Below are 20112 nucleotides of genomic sequence, written 5' to 3'. Positions count from 1 at the left end.
GAGTGACTTGTGCAGCATGCTGGGGCTTCAAGTGTACTTTACAAAACATGTAATGTTATAGCTATAAAGCTTTCCAAGCAGCTAAACCCACCCAGTTTGTGTCCCTTCCTCAGGGCGGGTTTGGATTAGTATGGGATTTCTAACCCACACTGTTTAATCCCAAGCACCAACAATTTGATATATAATCATTCTAGCAGTTAAGCAGTTTAAAATGAAACAAGATAGATGTAAAATAAAGCATGTCCAAGAATCCATCTTATAAGTAGTATAAAAAAAAAACACCCATTCTAGTGCCTTAGTATCAAAATACAAATTTGCTTCCTCTGCAAAGTGAGATAATTTCAACTGAAGCAAAAGGGAGTCTCTCCCCCCCCCCAAACTGCTGGTGCAGATGGCCAGATCTGAATCAGTATCATAGCTGTGGACAAACAGTTAAAGTCACCCTACCCACCAACCCACCAACCACCTCTTGAGCCAGACTGGACCACCACACTGGAAATTTGTGTTTCCACACTGGAAAGTTGGCTTTCTTTTGTGCAGAAAACAGGAGTGGGTGTGAGAGACACAAAGCCCTGCTTACAGCTCGTAACACATGGAGGGTGTGCGAAAGCTCACATTATGATAGTATATCTTGACCTGCTAGATCTGCAATGAATGCCCACACTCAGGCACTTCCAGTTCTGTGTGGAATGCAGGCTTGATTCATCCCAATCTTCTGTTACGTTGGCAAAAGGAAGCAGCCACCAATGTCTGCCAAAGCTTCCACTGAACCCTTTCTTTTGTTAGAATCCATACACAGCTCTAGGACCCAATTCTATGCCAAAGTGCAATGTAATCTGGTTTAATTCTACAAAATTCCCAGCAAGATGGTCTGCAGTGGGAAACTGTGTGTTGCTGAAGCCACAGTGCATAGGATGGCGCTTTATACCAAGTCATACCATTGGTCTGTTTAGCCTATTATTGTCTACACTAACTGGCAACAGCTCTCCTGGATTTCAGGCAGGAGTCTCTTCCAGCCTTACTTGGAGGTGCCAGGGGCTGAACCTGGAAACTTCACCGTGTAAATCAGATGCTCTATTGCTGAGCTATGGCTCTTTGCTCAAAGAGTCCTTTCCTTGCCAGAACCTGACTGCTTATAAAATGGCTTAGGGAGAGGAACTACAGAAGTCATATACTGTACTAACTAAAGGTGGTTTTAACATGATTCAAGAACCGAACTTGGCATGTATATTTCATACCCATTTTGTCCCCAAATGGTGGAGCAACAGGGTTTTCACTAACTTTCAGCTGATGATAAGAATTTAACAATACCTGGATGTTAGTCAAATAAAATGGAGATGATACTGAAAACAGAACCAATTTAATAAATGCAGAACTCAGAAGCACTAGGGTTATAACACTAAGGCCCAAACTACACATGGTGTTGAATATGTGTTTCACATTTAATGGACAGGGCTATGTTTTGTTTTTCAACAAATAGCATGGGGTGGGGGTTACTGGGATCACAGATTGGGAGTTTAACCCTTTCTACCCCTGCTGTAATTCTAAGAAAAGTTGCTCTCTGACGCTGTTATTTATTTTGACAGGGATCAAGTGCTGCGGAGAAAAAGAGTTGGGAGTTTGGCCATAACTCAGCAGAGGTTTTTGCTGAGGCAATTGCTACAGTTTTGAGAGTACCGGCAGGTGGAAGGAATGGTGGCATCTTGCTGACATACATTGCTACAAATAAAATTATTGTTAATATGTGGCTCTAAAGGGAAGAGGCACATTTGGCAAAATGCCAGAGCTTACAGGGTCAACCAAGCGCTACTGGAGAGCACAGGACAGGACAGGAGTATCAGGCTGAAACTGAAAAAGCCTGAATCTGCGCCGTCCATTTTTGTGACTGAGTCTTTGTACATTCCTTCCTGCACCTGAATGCCTTCACGGACTCGAAACGCAATAGCATCCCGGTTATATCAGGCATTGTTTACATTTGTAGTGCAATGAACATGAAAGAGAAGAAAATAAAACAGCAGGTTTTGTATTTCGTACTAACGGTAGGCAAGCTTTACAATTCAATGTGATAGTCACTTGCAATGATCCTAGGAAGGAAAAGTTGCCCGTGCCAATCCAGGCCAAAGAGAGATATAGCATTTTATCAGTGTGAGTTTGCCTTCAGGCCAGCTTCTCAGCTTGCCTGGTAGACTTACATAACAGCAAGTCAAACAGAAAGTTCAACCTTCCCAGTTATGCTTCATGTGGGCTATTCACTTAAAAAAAGAGGAAGCTGCACATACAGATAAAACAGAGATCAAAGATTTAAAAAAAACCCTAAACCAATAGCAAAACTAATCTGAGAATTGGAAAGGAGGTGTGTACAAGGCAATCAGTGGCATTCAGAGATGAATCTCCCACACTTAAATGGAAATACTTTGAACAACTGCAGAATGGAACACTTTTCCAAAACCTGTCCCAGGAGAAACGGTTATGTTTGGACTGAACAGATCTAGTGCTCTCCCACTAGTCTGAGGACATACGAAGAGTTCTTTTGGACCACATTGAAAGCCTAGCTAGTTCAGCATTCTTTTCTTGCTGTGACCAACCAGGTGTCCATGGGAAACCCACGAGCAGGACATGCGTGCAACAAATGTGCATATTTATCTTCACTGTCAGACTTTGATTCAAGATGCACAGCCATGCCGTAGCTTGGATGGAAGTGTATCTTTTCCAAACAGCCTCTGCTTAAATACGTCCATGAAAGAGAATGAAAGACTCTATTATACACCATCTTCAAGCCAAGACATGGAGTATCTCCAGATTTCTGTTACAAACCTGATGGAAATCCAGGCCAAAAGAGATAACACCTCTGAAGTTTTAGAACACTGCCTGCCCAAAAGTTCTTCACATTTTTTAAGAGTGTTTTGCAAGACAGCAAAAAAATGAAATTAATATGTTGGTGGACAAACAGCAGGGTCCTGTTTGTTCAGGGGAAAAAGATACCAAGTAGGCTAGTTTCACTTGAAAGGGAGAAAAGAAGCTGGAGAGAACTGCAATCTTTATAAAGGGACAAATTTTGAAGTATTAAAAATATGGAGCTGTTAAGGAAAAAGCAGTAGAAGTACAGATAAAGAGAGAAGGACAATGGCAGAGGTGGATCTTAGGAATTCTTTTGTTCATGAGAGCTCTAGAATTTCTATTTTTAGAAACCATCTCCTTTAGAGGAAAAACAGAACGATTTATCTTCTTACTGATGAGCACAAAACTGTACTCGGTGCTGCAAGACCTCATTTCTTGGAAACAGCAAGAGATGAGGGAATTTAATGTCTTGATCTTAGAGGCGAACATTTTAACCTCTCTGGTAATCCAAAATAAACTTTGCTTCTGAATATTCAAGAATGGGAGTCGTGGGTTTTTAGAAAAACAACACACACACACACACACACACACACACACAGCGCAGGCAGCAGATTTTCCCTTTAATCACAGCCACAGTTTCAAAGCTAGAAAGCATCCTCATAATCTAAATAGTACAATCTGATCCGTTTTTTCAATGGAAGAATAGATATAGCAATCGAGTTTTTAAAATGATGCAGAAGTGCTACTTATCTGCCATCTTATCTGCCATTATATTGGTGTATGCTTTACTGTTTTTTGTGAACCATGTAACAGCTACAGTCCTCCAACTGACCTCTCCTCTAGTCTGCTCTGATGCTTAGCACAAACCACCCTGCCAGGCCTACATCAGGTTCATAGTCTTGAGCTGTTCATAAGATCCAGAGCTGTGTTGCTAAAGAAAATAATTGGTAATCCTTATATTCTTTTCAAAAGACACTAACGCATCAAACAATTCCAAGTTTACCTTCCTCTAACCAAGAAAAACAGCCTGCACTGCATTGCAGGGGGTTGGACTAGATGACCCTAGAGTCCCTTTCCAACTCCACAATTCTACAATTTTATGATTCTTAGGCATATTTTTTGAAAATAAAATTACTAAAGCCAACTTTAATACTGATATATGAAGGATCAGGATTGAGGTTTATGGAAAGCACATTGGACATGAATTACCATATTACATGAAGATACAGTGGTACCTCGGGTTACATACGCTTCAGGTTACATACACCTCAGGTTACAGACTCCACTAACCCAGAAATAATACCTCGGGTTAAGAGCTTTGCTTCAGGATGAGAACAGAAATCATGCTCCGGCGGCGCAGCAGCAGTGGGAGGCCCCATTAGCTAAAGTGGTGCTTCAGGTTAAGTAAAGTTTCAGGTTAAGAACGGACCTCCGGAATGAATTAAGTACTTAACTCGAGGTACCACTGTACATGAATTACTATGCCTTGAACATAAAAAATAAATAAATATTTGGATAACATATGTTAAGAGCATAAAATGGAAAACACTGGTTAAATGCTCCAAAGAATTGGCCTTACTGTCCTTCTTCCATAAGATATATTTTATTATTTTAAAAGATTTATAAACTGTTCACATTATAAAATATCAGAGCGGATGGCAACAGAGAGATCACATCCAAGCCTAACAGGGACTTTGGAAAACTACCCCAGAAGATCAAACTAGATGACATCAACAATTTTGTGTGTCTGAATACAGGACAGGCCCAATGGCATGGAAAGAGGGGTGGGAGGGAGAATCTGGTTTTAAAAGCAATGAAGAGAGGGGGAATGAATGAACACTGCTGAATCCTCACCCCACCAAAACACAGAGCTTACCACCCTGCACTGTTCCTTTGGAAACTTTTCTCCCAGCAGAATTTCCAGCATTAGAAGTTGCCCTCGCTAAGAGAAAAGTGTTTGAGGAGAGAAGCCACAGCTCTTTCAGCCACTTGCTCCTTCTCCTTTTAAGACTAGACCCCCTGTTTCTATGTGACTGAAGCCGTTCCAGGTTTAAAAGTACAGAACGGCTGCTGTCACATCTAGTTCGGCCTAATCTATCATTTGCTGGGCATATCAGCATGATCTTCTTTAAGGGAATCTGCTGCTGCACTATATCATTTGTTGCTGTTAGTAATAACAAAATGCCTCTATAGCGGCTGCATTCTGTCTTTTCCTTTTTACGTATAAAAGTAGAGGAGACGATAGATTAAGGACTCAGAGTAGTCATTTGGCACCCACTCTTTCCCCCCCAAGCTTTTATAAATTCTGCAGGACATTTCCCCGCCCCGCCCCCCCCCCCCGCAATGGCTTTCCTCAAGTGCAATCTGACAATATGCCATTCATTCCAAGAGATTTAGCCTTAATGAAAAAAACCCTTTTCCGTAAATCACGAGGAAAAGTAAAGTATTACGCTGCAAGTAAAACAATTTTATTAGTTATCAGGAAAAAGGTGTCGTGACTTCAAATGTGATAAATACTATATTTATATAGCCAGCAACAGCACAAGCAATTATAGATAACCTAGAAAACTACAGTCTCAAAAATGGGGTCATAGAAATGGGATACACTTCAAATGTATAGTACTGGACATGTCACCAGCACAAACACATTTTTAACAAATGTTGTAGAAAGAAAGAAAGAAAGAAAGAAAGAAAGAAAGAAAGAAAGAAAGAAAAAAAGGGCAGTTCACAAACCCATGTATGTCATTTGACATTCACTAACTCAGTTTATTGTGTAAAAGAAAAAAGAGCCATGTTTAGGCAATAGAAAAGCTCTGTAATGGATTCAGTGAAATATTTCTGGTCTGTGGGGCCCTGTGTACTGCCCTTTTGGGGAACTCTATTCACCTAAATACACGTGACTGTGTCCAAAAATACGATGGAGCTAAATGCAAAAAAATGAGTTAATTAGTAACATGGGTTATCTTTTCCTGAGTCCAGATTGTCTGGTGTGCTGTTTTTTAAAACTAAACAAAACAGGCCACAAGAAGATCTGGTGTAAAGGTATAAAGACAAGGCTCTTGGCAATTGGCTTACTTAAAAGGAAAATGTGCAGGTAATGTTCTATCCAATCAAAGCATGGCACATTTGGACCAGGAAGACTTAATTCAGAATTATGAGCCTCAGAAATAAATAGCACGAGCAGGCACAAAATTTATCTGTCTCCCTAATGGGGAATCTCTGCTTGTATTTAACAGGATGATTCCACAACAGTAACTTCAGCCTGAAATATAAACTCATTGGGTTTTATCCAATGCTAGTACTATTCAGAGTAGACACCATGAAATTAATGACCATGACTAACTTAGGTCCATTAATTCCAATGAGCCTACTCTGAGTAGGATCCACCACTGGATGGGGGGTCACGCTACTCAATGTTTCACTCAGCAGTGAATATGACCACTTAACCATCCCTAGCATAAGGGGCAAGCAGTTGACAACATCACTTCTGATTTATCCAGAAGACCAATCAAAGTGTGCTTCCAGCTACATTTCAGTTGGGCAGTTGCACTATTCCTAATTCAAAGGTAACTTCTAACCCACTACTTCAAGGGGCTTACAAACAGTAAACAACTAAATGGTAAAAAAAACCCAAAAAACCGAAATCCAATAAAATACAACAAAGCCATACAGGCAGGGACAAGACTATGGATGTTATATGCCAAAGCTTAAGATAAGGAAAGTATGATATTTCTACAATTATTAAAATATAGGTTTATGCCTTTGGTTACTTCTTGTAAACTGCTGTAAACACAAGCCCTTTATCTAAATGTAAATGCACCTTAGAGAGGTAATTAGGGTGCAATGCACAGATAAACTGTGCAGAGGTGTGACTCCCCTTCCATGCCACCACAAGGGGCAAAAGTCCTTGCAAACCCCAGATACACACAGCTGCCATGCAACCAACTGATGCTGGAGTACAGTGGTACCTCGGTTTAGTACTTAATTCGTTCCGGAGGTCTGTACTTAACATGAAACTTCTCAACCTGAAGCACCACTTTAGCTAATGGGGCCTCCTGCTGCTGCTGTGCCGCCGGAGCACGATTTCTGTTCTCATCCTGAAGCAAAGTTCTTAACCTGAAGCACTATTTCTGGGTTAGCGGAGTCTGTAACCTGAAGCGTATGTAACCTGAGGTACCACTGTACTCTGAACAGCTCCTGGCTAGGCAATAAGATGGAATGGGCTTATGGCAATCTGGCTGGAAGCCATAGCTATTGATTCCACCAGTCACTGCAATTTTGCCACCAGTTACAACAGGTATCTGTGCTTCACAGTGTCCTGACCTCAAGTTAACTCACGATTTGACAGAAAGGAGGAAATTAAACATAAGCATATCAATGGCACACTGCAGCTCTGAATGGCTGAGTTGCAGATCTGGTCCCTGGGTACTTTGAATGCCAAAATAACTTTGATATGAAACTCAAGAACTTCCTCAAGGCCCTTCTTAAAGCCTTTGTGCAATATGTTTACAAGCCTTCTTGCAAATACATAATAAAATAAAAATAATGCAGGCATGGAGAAAGACGAGTTAGTATCTGTCATTCTAAGCATCACAAATACTACGACCCAACAGAGGCCTGCAGCATTTGCACAGCGACAGAGCAATCATGCTAGGAATTAATGTTCTATCTGAAGGGAGGCTTTGCAAAATATTGTGTTTCAATTGCTGGGATAATATGACATTCCATGATGGAAAAACACAGACTAGAGGGAAGAGATGTGGACCTGTGTGCAATGAATAAACAACAACAATGTGCATTTATTATGTAATAAGTTGCTTGTGAAGAAAAGTTCTGACACTGGTGTTTGGCTGGAGCCCACCAATTACTTTTTTGCTGAAAGAAACCAGCTAGATGTGGCATTGCTGTGGCGTTCTTTGGAGAATATCAGATCACATCACTGAAAATCTAATGAAGCAAACTAACTTCCATTTAATTAAGGGCTTATATCATCCACAAGGGATGCGGGTGGTGCTGTGGGTTAAACCACAGAGCCTAGGACTTGCCGATCAGAAGGTCGGCGGTTTGAATCCCCGCGACGGGGTAAGCTCCCGTTGCTCAGTCCCTGCTCCTGCCAACCCTGCAGTTCAAAAGCATGAAGTGCAAGTAGATAAATAGGTACCGCTCTGGTGGGAAGGTAAACGGCATTTCCATGTGCTGGTCTGATTCGCCAGAAGCGGCTTAGTCATGCTGGCCACATGACCTGGAAGCTGTACGCCGGCTCCCTTCGCCAATAAAGTGAGATGAGCGCCGCAACCCCAGAGTCGGCCATGACTGGAACTAATGGTCAGGGGTCTCTTTACCTTTTATCATCCACTAACAAGTGAAAGTATCATTTGTTTATTTGTTTTTCAATTTTTTCTAATATTTCTTACCCATCCTTCACCATAGTTTCGTGGGAGGTGGGGTAGAGGTAGAACAATTCAGTGGTACCTCTGGATGCAAACAGGATCCGTTCCAGAGCCCCGTTCGCATCCTGAGCAGAATGCATCCCGCGTCTGCGGGGGGTCGCGATTCGTTGCTTCTGCGCATGACGTCATTTTCAGCGTCTGCGAAACCCGGAAGTAACCCTTTACGGTACTTCTGGGTCGCCGCAGGACGCAACCTGAAAAGATTTAACCTGAAGCGTCTTTAACCCGAGGTATGACTGTATTTGTTACAATTATAAAAACAAGAAAACCCATTCCAACAGAACAGAACAATATAAATTCAGCAAAAGTGGTGTGTCCCACAAAACAAAATATCTTCAATGTCAAAGACCAGGGTAAAGAGGTGCAGTGAAAGCTACACAATGAAGGTGCTAGACATACCTCTGTGGGAAAGGAGTGCCACAATTTAGGGGATGCCACAGTGAAAGCCCTCTCCCAGGCCATATATTCTGCCCTTCTGAGAGTGACTGAACTCCCATGAGAGCCCCTTCTGCATATCTTAAAGGGTCTGTAGGGCTGGAAGGGGTGGGGTTGCCATATTTCAAAAAGTGAAAATCTGAACAAAGTTTGGGAAAGCTGTTGAGCGACATGGGTTGCCATACACCCGGATTTCCCCCAGGCACAGTTTATGACTGCATAATGGTCTTTCAGATATTATTTGTGGCCTACATCTTTTATCCACCAAGTGAATGTACAATTTAGATAATTACTAGGATCTTGTCTGTCCATTATTTCTGTTTTAAAGGAATACTTTACATCAGATCGCTTTCCATTCGCTTGGCTGGGGGGGGGGGTGGAGTCATGTGTACAAGGGTTGATTTCTTTCTGGTTCCTCATCTTGGAGAAACTTCCCTGCTACTCTCTAATGTGCAGACTTGTCTAGTTGCCTAAAATGGATCATTGGAAAAAAAAGAGAAGAGTCCAGAGGTCTTCTGCAGAACCAGAAAGCTGTTGGAGTAGTAGGTACACTGCAGGTTTCCATTATGACCGACCATAAAGAATGCTTCTGATGAGAGCACTATCAAACCAGTCTGGCGCTTAGGTTTCAAATGACAGAGAAATCCCTCAAGCAGTCAGGTTAAATGCAGGATAAATGTTCATTGTTGTATAACTGCACCACAAACAAATCAGAATGAATGCTCAGTAAAAACCAGATTTACTGCTGTGTCAGTTTTATATGAGCAAATCAGGGTGAATGCTTAATAAATAGGTAATCTATTCCTCACTCTTCTTTTCTCAATTTCCCCCTCTCTCTCAGTCTTTCAACATTCTGTGCTACTGACTTATTACTGGGCTGTTTAGTCATCCCCTCAGATTTTTTTTGTATATTTGGGCTACTTCAAGTCTGTGACAGTACTTCTCCTGTGCACAAACATGGGAAGGCTCAGGTTGGTAGTAGTATACTGATTAGGCACTCAGAATTGTACTGACAAATCATAAACACAACAACAGCAACCATGTCTCCCCCCCCCCCTAAAAAAACACACCACATGGGAACATGGGGGCAGGTGTTTGTAAAAAGCACAAGCTAGGCTTCGTGCCAAATATCCGGTCAGCAACTTTTGTTAATTCAGGTTTTCAGCTATAACAGCACACCTTTCCTGCCTAAGGGAGAGTGCAAAGAGAAAAGCCAGAAGGCAAGAGTAGACAACTACCCTGATTAAGTAAGATCTAAATGCTCGGGAGGGACGCGGGTGGCGCTGTGGGTTAAACCACAGAGCCTAGGATTTGCCGATCAGAAGGTCGGAGGTTCGAATCCCTGCAACGGGGTGAGCTCCCGTTGCTCGGGTCCCTGCTCCTGCCAACCTAGCAGTTCAAAAGCACGCCAAAGTGCAAGTAGGTGTTTCCGTGTGCTGCTCTGGTTCGTCAGAAGCGGCTTAGTCATGTTGGCCACATGACCCGGAAAAACTTTCTGCGGACAAACGCCGGCTCCCTCGGCCAGTAAAACGAGATGAGCGCCGCGGCCCCAGAGTTGTCTGTGACTGGACCTAACGGTCAGGGGTCCCTTTACCTTTTCAATGTTTATGCCCACAGAAGCACCTGAAATGCTGCAGACCACAAAGAAAATTCAAATTGCATGGTTTTTCTGGGGGTAACAGCGATGGCAAAGGCACTATATTTCTGACCAAATATGAGTATTTAGCATTTGCATGAAGTACTTATTCTCTGAGCATATCTGGACATCCTCAGGCCAAACTCTATTTTGCAAAGGTGATTAAAGGAGACACGTATCCAAATAATCATTCAAAATGTGCTCTTGCTACATTTTGCCATTTGCTGAGACAATGGCATCATTTATAGGCCAAGCAAAATGGATGGAGGAGATTGGGTAAGGGAGGAACAGGCTTACAGCAGGGTAAGAAACCTTGCCAAGGTTGGGGCAGGATTGGGATTTGTTTTTAAATTGCAGGCTGTGTACTTCAGCCCTAGAAGTGGGGAACACCCAGTCATAACAAAAATCTACAAAGTCAGGAGAAAATCTTCAACAAAAAGGCGACGCAAGCACTTTTACAAAGCAAAATGAAACTAAAAGTGTAGACAAAATAGTGAGGGGAGATGAACTTGTGCTACATTCATTTGTAAAGTCAAGGTCACAATCCAACAGCTGTCTACAATTCTTGTTCGATGGCAGTTTACACATCACTAGTTGTCTGATGGGGGTAGAAAGAAAAAGACTGAATTTTCCCAGCGAAGAAAATGCAGTACCGGGAAAATATAATTTCCCCACAGAAGCGCTCTTTGTGGGAGGACACCTGGATCCTATACAACAACTAATGTAAGAAACCACTTTCAATTCACCTCAAAAAACTGGATAAGTCTTGAGATTTGAAGATTTAACAGGTCACAACATCTCTGGAATGTGCATGTCTGGAATTACAGAAGAAACCTATTTGCCTGGTGTTATAGGTCAGAAGTCAAGGCATTCTGAGTTAGGGTTTCCTGAAAGTGTTGGCCTTCAAAAATACTGGTGGGAACAAGCTGGTATTTCGTCTCTCTGCTGAATTAACTTTTTTCTATAAGTAGAGCTAAAATTTGGTCAAGATAATTTTTCTAAATGTCATGAAATACATGCAAAAAAGCTATTACCAAAAGGTCATCCAGTAGTGTAGTTGCATCACCATAAGGATTTTTAAAGATATAAGTCTTGCAGAAAATCAGAAATGTTTGTATTAATCAGAAATGTGCCAGATATATGCAACTAAAAGCTTTTAAAAAGGATGAGGACATTGAGCATGACTTGCAGTGATTTTGATGGTATCTTGGCTGTCTCTGAGTGCCGATCCAGGTCATTGAGCCTGAGCTTCCACAGCCACGGCCCAGTAGATATGTTCTATGCTTATGAAAATATTTAATTCTCTTGCTAACTATGCAGTTTTAGTTACAGATAGGTAGCCGTGTTGGTCTGCCATAGTCAAAACAAAATAAAAAAATTCCTTCCAGTAGCACCTTAAAATAAAAAATATTCCTTCCAGTAGCACCTTAAAGACCAACTAAGTTAGTTCTTGGTATGAGCTTTCGTGTGCATGCACACTTCTTCAGATACACAAAATCTGTATCTGAAGAAGTGTATCTGAAGAAGTGTGCATGCACACGAAAGCTCATACCAAGAACTAACTTAGTTGGTCTTTAAGGTGCTACTGGAAGGAATATTTTTATTTTGTTTTGACTATGCAGTTTTAAATGCATACTTTATACTTGACTTCTTTTAGTAATGTTTTCTTTTGATTTTTTTTAATCTTTGCTGTGTTAGATGTGCATTCTGTAGTTGACCTCCTTTGCAATGTTTTATTTTGAAATCTTTAAGATAATATTTTAGTTTTCTATTAATTATGTTGCCTTGAATGTATACTTTCATGTTTTAATGAGTTGTTAGCCGCTTTGAGTTTTTTTCATAAAAATATAAAGAGGTATAAACATGAAATGAATAAACATGAAACGAATAGAAAACATCCTGGCCCTCACTGACAAGTGACAGTCAAAGAAATCACACTCCCAGCTCTGTTTCTTCCAAAGTCATAAATCAGATTGGTACATAGGCAAGGCACTGGTTACAAGGTTTAGCAGGTGCAAGGAAATTATAGCGACATGGTTAAGCACCAGCTAAGACTTTGATCCAACAAACAATGTGCCCCTTGCATCTTCCTTTTGAACAGCAAGGTGAACACAGTTCTTAGCACAGCAAACAGCTGCAGTCCTGGGACAGGGTAAGTAAATGGGCACTCAGATTCCTATGAGTCGGTTGGGCCTTCAAAGCTTGTCTGTGCTGGTATCTCCATGGAGGCAGAAAAGGAGTCGGCACCAGCACAGCATCTGACTTATTCTCAGTCGTTTCCATAGAAGGGGGAAGCTCTTCACTGATAGGAGGTGGCACCAAAGGCAGCTCCACAATAGGAGAAGTCTGACGAGAGGCATCAGATACCACAGGGAAGGAACACTTCCTTGTCAACCCAGTTGATATCTCCTCTGGATCCAGATGCTTACTCTTTGGATCACAGAATCATAGAATTATAGAATCATAGATCACGGGCCTCTTCCTTGTATTATGACATTTATTGGGAGCACAATTTTGCTTCCTCCAACCTGCTGGGACCCTCCCCGGGTCATCAAGCTCCAACTCCCCAAACTCCTTCCATTCTTTGATAGGATTGAACCATCCCCTCCATAACATCTCAGTGGAGCTCATTAAACACAAACTGTTAAAACACAGTTACGAGTGCTGCTGCATGCATTATAAATATACAACGCTATTGCAATCATGCAGTCATTCTTACTGAACTACGATTCCAGCTTGATGGGTCTACTGTTCATCTTCTCACACTGATCACAAACTTGGCTGACACAGAAACCATTAGGTCTTGGAACACTGCACTAATCAATTGCAAGCTTAAATGCTTTATCATCTTTAGGTGGAGCTCCCAACCATTCATAATCAAGGCACGTCAAAACCACAAGTCCATTTCCAGGAGCTTCTGTGGTGTGCTGATGAGACATTGCTATGACCCCAATGAAAACAACACCACCACAATAGTGCCAGACATGGGGTACTGTAAGTGTGTGGGCAAACCGAACAACCAGATGCACAAATAATTAGTAACATCCCTTCTATCCACTGTCTCAGCCCACAGATCTCAAACTCCCTCATTGTTGGTTTTACACAGCCTATAAGATTTCAGAACTGGGTCTGAAGATGTGGCCTAAATGTTAGGGGGCAGTTGCTTCACATTCTGGACCCTTGAGAATGCTTGCTTCAACATTCATTGGTCACCAACTTCAAGTGAACGTTTTGGTGATTTTTGGCATCCAGAGCTCTCTCCATTTCCTGCTGCTCCACAGTCAAAGAGCACATCCTTTGTCAGATTTAAAACTTAAGCATAACAAACTCAGAAACATAATGGCAAGTTCCTCACAGAAGGAAGCTACAGATACAGCCGCTCAGAAGAAAGAGCTGTGAGTTTATGAAAGAGACCTTTGTGCGCTGACAGTCAGAGTCTTTAAGAGGCTGGCAGATCTGAAGCAGACTCAGTGTGACATCAGGATAAAAGCAAAAAAAGTTCTTTCAGGCAGCAGAACAGATATTATAAGACCACTCTTTTCACTTCAGCAAGCTAACCTGAATACCTCCCTCACCATCAGATGGCAACTGAGACTCTTCTACTTTCACCTACTCCCACTGAGATAATGTTTTGGAGGAGCAGATTTGCCACCAGTTTCAACAAGTCATTTCCTATGTTATTTGGGGAAAATGTGCAATCCAACCCTGGATCAGTATTGTTCACATTTGTCTGCCAACATAATAACAACTATTTTAAATGACTCCCAAAGCTTTTACAAAATGAGCTTGGAGGGAGTCATCTCACGGCATCTTGCAATTCCAAGTATTTGTCTGAAATTAACTGGAGCAGAGGTGGTCACTCAACTGAATGACCATTTGAGTCTATAGAAAGGTAAAGCTGAGCCAAAATCTTTACTCTCAATCAACCTTGGGTGGAGGTGGTCAGAGGATATCAAATTCTACAGTAAATAGAACACGAATATTGCAGTCAGGATAAGTCAAGTAAATCAAGCACAAATCCATTATTGCTGACAATATTTTGGGGTTTAAACAACTAAAAATTATGGTAGGTAGTGGTGCTACACCAGAAAGGGGGAAATCATTTTATTTTGGTATTTGCATCCTGCTTTTTCAAGGCAAAATGCCTTCACAAAGTGGCTTGCCAATAAATGCATATGGCATCAACCACAATAGATAGGATGAGATTTCATTTTAAAGGATATGGGGATAGACAAGAACCCCAGCGACAACTATAGTTTCTGAGTCAATTAAACAGAAGCTGACCACACATTTTCAAGCTAGTTATAAGGCTAGTCTAAGGATGAATATTGTCTGCCATCTTTATAAAACAACCTCTTAATTACAAACTCTCATTGACCACAGCTATGCAGTAGAAATCTCCAGTCTGCCTAAACTGGCATAAGGGAACTTCATAATGGTGCTTCCAGGCAGTGGCTTAATATTGTAAATGGGTCATGGAATATCACAAATTGATTATTGGCAATATTTAAAAATAAATAAATGTTGGATTTATTCAGAAAGGGTAAATCTGGATTACATGGGTGGGGAAAAATATGGGCTGGCATTTTGTTATCAATGACATCCTAACAAATTCCTTCTGAAGATGAAGGGGCTTTCAATATTTTTTTTAAAAAATATATGTATTTATATACTGCTTAATTGCCAGAGTTTGTGGTATGGCATGGATGCCTGCTGTTCAAAGAAGAGATGGGGAAAACAAAAATGCCACTGGGCACATCCCTAAAGTAGTTCTTTGAATCCCAGCCTATGCAAGCTGAACAAATTTGTATTTATTTTCTTGTTTTGGGTTTTATTCTGACACTGGTATATCTGGTGAGAGACATGAAGCTATATATAGCAGAGTCATTCTGTGTCCACAGGAAGTGCTGTTTAATCTCTCTCTGGCTCCAGAGATTTCAGACATTGCTCACACACATTTTCGAGCCTATCTTTGCAGTCTTAAGGGCTAGAAACTTGCATGAAAGGAAAGAAATGACAACATGAACATGCAATATGCTAGCTTGCGTGTTCAATGTAAAAACCTTATCTTTCTGTGCTGCTGCAGCATCACAATACTGCCCGCCCCCTTAAAAAAAAATACCCACGTAGACTTGGCATCAGATACCAACTACTGTATCTGTATGCCTCTTAAAGAGGCCAGATTTCCCATTTTTTTGCAAACCACGGGAACCTAAGCTGGAAACTGGCTGGAAATTATGAAAGTCATTTGGAAATTAATATGTTCCCCCTCTCAAAGTCCTAATTTTTCTTATACTGTAACTAATGCATGTGCAAGATTCCTTTCTGAGATGTAGTTTTCACAAGGCCACTTGGGATTTGTAATACACTGCCTAGGCAACTATGCAGCGCTCACTTTCCTTCCTTGCAAGTGGCGTGTGATGCCACTTTGTCCCTTGATTAGCTGTTGCTCCATGTTTGTAAGCATGGGGCAGAGGCAGGAAGATGTGGCAGTGGTTGGAGCACTGGCACAGGCAGCAAAACTTTTACTTGGGAGATGAGTGGTGAATGCTGTTCAAAAGGAGACATCTCTTTTCCCCACTGGCCTTCTTCATCTCCCACCCAATCTTGCAAGTGGAGCCAGATCCAGATCAGCAATTTTGCAAGTTTTCTGGCAGAAGTGGAAATCGCAGAGGCAGGACTGGTTGATGTGGAGACTGAGAAGAGAGTGAGGTCTGTGCTATGGTGGGGCAGAGGCAGAGGCTCACTCCAGTGACCGGATAATAGTTAGTTGTGTCAAAGTTAGAGTATGCCCATCTTAGTTAATTGAGAGCTTCTGTGAGAAACAAGCTTAAATGAGGAGGGGGATGAGTGACTGCTCAGTCCTGTTGAATGTAACTGTCCAGAAAAGTGTAGGATTTTTAAAATCACTACATTTCCTGTCCCCAACACAACAGCCAGGCTTGTGATGTGTTTTTCTAAATGTTTACATGATGCATACAGCCCAAGGGAGGACCTGTGAGTTTTTTTATCTGGAAAATTCCTAGCTGAATTGATTGCTTGTGTAAAAACTTCAGAGCCACAGTATTGCTCAGAAAATTATATAGTCATTTTTAAGAGTTTCTAAATTTTGAGAATCAATGCATCACCCACCAACCTTTTTGAGTGCTTCGTTCAAGAAACAGAGACTACAATATATAGATGCATATTCGTGTAAATTTATTAATTTTAATTACGACTAGAAACCCATATTTAGGGGCAAGGCAATTTGCCAGAGAAGCTACTCAGTTCCCAAAATATGTGCTGGTTTTAATATACTAGTAAGACAACAAGATCGGTTTCTTCTACACCCTCTCAACAAAAGCTTAGAAACTCCTACTGAAAGCAGGCTACAATTATACAGAATTACTTCATCCAGAGTTGGATGAAGAATTACTTCATCCAAAGACACTGAGAGAATAGGGGACAAAATGACCAGGCCCATCACTGGAGAGAAAAGGGGGAAATAAATAGGCTTGCCATACATCCGGAAAATTCAGGACATGCCCAGAAATCAGACGCCCAAAATGGCGTCTGGGGCAATTTTTTTGGATTTTTTCCTGGGGTTTCTTTGCTGGGCACATGGTGAGGGCTCCAGTTGCCCATGGTGCCGCTGCTGTTGGCACTGCCCGCTGCTTCCCTTATTTGGCCGTGCGTGGCTGCCCTGTCAGGGAACTGCTTCTCTGAGGCATGCGTGGTGCACTAGACGGCAGTGGCACAATGTCCTGAGTGCAGTGGGCTCTTGCCGTGGCTGCAGTGCCCTGAGTGCAGTGGGCTCTTGCCATGGCCACAGTGCCCTGAGTGCAGTAGGCTCTTGCCATGGCCACAGTGCCCTGAGTACAGTAGGCTCTTGCCATGGCCACAGTGCCCTGAGTGCAGTAGGCTCTTGCCATGGCCGCAGTGCCCTGAGTGCAGTGGGCTCTTGCCGTGGCTGCAGTGCCAGCACCTTATGCGCATTTCCCAGGGGCCTGGACCCACCGTTTACGTCTCCGAGCCTGCCCACCCAGCCACAAGGTGCAAGTGCTCCTCCCGACAACTCTCACTGTCTCCTGCAGGTAAAAGGGAGGCAACACAGGCTCATGTGCAAGTGAAGCAATGGCCAGATGTGCCCACTGAGGGAAGCGGGAAGGCAGGGAATCCAGGGTGGGTATTGGGGGGGGGGTGTCAAGATTTTTACTTTTTGAAATATGGCAAGCCTAAAAATAAAAGGTAATGAAACTAAAGGCTGAACGCTACACACCTTTGTGTGACCCAACTCAGTGCATATGCTGTCACCTGTATGGAGTGCTGAAGTTTCTTGCCTTACTTCAAAGTCCTAGCAGTTAACCCCACAGCATGCCCAGGAGGTTTACTGAGCAGTCAAAGCAAAAGCAATAGTGACCAGGCAAACCTGCTTCTTGCAGGCTACCAAACACTCAGTAGTTAAGATGCCTTATTTTTGTGTTCAGATTAATTCTCATCTGTCATAACTGAGATACCATCCATGACAGATATCTGTTATAGCTGAAATACCAGGATGGCAGTCAGTGGTGTAGTGGAGCAAGGACAAAAACACTGCCACTTATGTCACAACAGGGATGACGATATCATCTCCTGGGGCACTATCTGCCAATCCTCTGCATGCCAAATAAATACACTCTAGTCTTCTCAGAAACTAAGAAACTAAGCATAGAAAGAGGTGGGTTATATTAGCACAAACATCTAAAGGTTAAGCTGCCATGTTTATTTTGGAATATTCCGAAATCCCTTTATTATGGCCAAATGGTAGGTCATAAAATAACAAGGAACCTTCCGAGTACAGCAGAAATTGTCATAAGACTGGAGGGTGGTTATGAATAAAAAGCTAACTTGGAATTGACGTCAGGATTGGGTATAGGGAATGTTGTGAAGGGAATGCACTTCATCATTTCCCACTGCACCACTGATGGCAGTACTGATTATCATCAGGACCTTGACAATATTTATCACTGAAAGGAACCTATGAACATGGCAATCTCCTAACAAACAAATGCCAGTGGTGCAACATAGTACGTTGTTGAGAAAAGAGCAGGTCACAGCATCAGCCATGTCCAAGCTTGTTAATACTGCTGTATAGCACAAGAAGATGATATAAAACTGAAGTGTCAGAAACAGAATGTCTTGTGCAGGGGTGACCCACTCCTAACCCACAGGACCAACTGCACCCCCCAAAAAAAATCCACCCCCAAGAGCAAACCACAGTACAGAAAAAAAAAATTTAAAATAGATACAGCAGTATCTCGGGTTACAGATGCTTTGGGTTACAAACGCTTCAGGTTACAGACTCCGCTAACCTGGAAGTAGCACCTCGGGTTAAGAATTTTACCTCAGGATGAGAACAGAAATTGCACGCCGGCTGTGTGGCAGCAGTGGGAGGCCCCATTAGCTAAAGTGGTACCTCAGGTTAAGAACAGTTTCAGGTTAAGAACGGACCTCCGGAACGAATTAAGTTCTTAACCAGAGGTACCACTGTACAGTGCTGAGGTAAGGCTGTTGTTCTATGCTATACATATTTCTCTGTCCTCCTTCATGACTAACAGAAACAAAACAAGCTAGGTAACCAAGAATAAGCCAACACCACCAAATTTGTGAATTTCATACAAGCTGTAGGATTCAGCTTTCCTTGGCATACAATACAAGGAACATTTGAGCAGAGTTTTGATTTTCTTTTAAGCACTTCAAATGTACAGATGGGTACCCAGCCTCCAACGAACTCAATGATTCACAAAACAGCAGGCGCAGTGGATGTCAAGGCGTTATGCTGCTCATCAGTAACAACATTCAGTGAATGCCTTTGACACATTCCGCACTGTGGTCACAACAGCAATTCATGGCACTCTCTGGGGGGAAATGCTGTGTTTACAGAGTCACGTTTACTTACTGTACAGTATGTTTGTTCTTCGTAAGTAAGTGCTTCCAATTTCTAAGTTCTTTTAGAAAATGAACGCTGCAGTCGGAATGAGAGCAGATTCTCCTGCATTCCTGTGGAACTACAGAAGTGTCCGATGTCACCTCAGCATATTCCTATGTTGTGCACGTGTCTCATAGACAAAGAACAACACAAACAACAGCAGAGGAAAATGGCAAATCAGCCATTTGTAGCAGAGGGAAAAGTGGCAAAGCTCAGGAGGAGCAGGAAGCATTGCACCTGTTGCAGCCTTCTCACAGTCTCAATTACACACATGGGATAAAGACAATTTCTGTTGTATGTACTTCTTTTAAACATTTGTCTTTCACAGTTTTCCTTGGAATGTACAACTGCACAGTGCTACAGACTATTACCTTAAATAGGCATAAAGAGGATTATCAGTTAAAACATGCATGCCCAAACGGCTAAACAGCAAAACAGCCATTTTTACTTGCACAGTTGGCATATGAAGTCAAAGGATACTATTAGCGTCACAGCTTTGACAAACCTATGATATAAATACTTCAGCGTATTAGTCTGCATAAAACAGTTATTGGGCTAGGGCTTTCTACCATGCATCACTTAAATTCAGACCCCTGTCTGTGGTGCTGAATTCACAAGTTACAACTAGGCTGCTGAACTCTTGAGATCCATTTTGATCCTCTTCTTATATGTCACAAGCAAACATATTACAGGCCACTTCACACATTGCACTGAAGGAAGTGCACAGTCTTCTACTTGGATGCAAGTAGACAACTATCTAGGCTGATATTTCTTCACTTTCAACTCAGAGGCCTGCCTGGCCTTTA

The 20112-nt window shown here is 42.1% G+C and overlaps 1 protein-coding gene across 8 annotated transcripts in view; it reads right to left on the bottom strand.

Moving 5' to 3' along the window:
- WIZ (WIZ zinc finger) overlaps positions 1 to 20112 on the bottom strand; it is a 57760-nt gene that overhangs the window by 27030 nt on the left and 10618 nt on the right. The gene's annotated exons all lie outside the window — the stretch shown is intronic.

This window comes from Podarcis erhardii (genome assembly GCF_964252035.2).
Source record: "Podarcis erhardii genome assembly, chromosome: 2".
In the NCBI taxonomy this organism is placed as follows: Eukaryota; Metazoa; Chordata; class Lepidosauria; order Squamata; family Lacertidae; genus Podarcis; species Podarcis erhardii.
The sequence above is the reverse complement of the archived record's forward strand: the minus strand, read 5'-3'. Positions and strand labels throughout refer to the sequence as shown.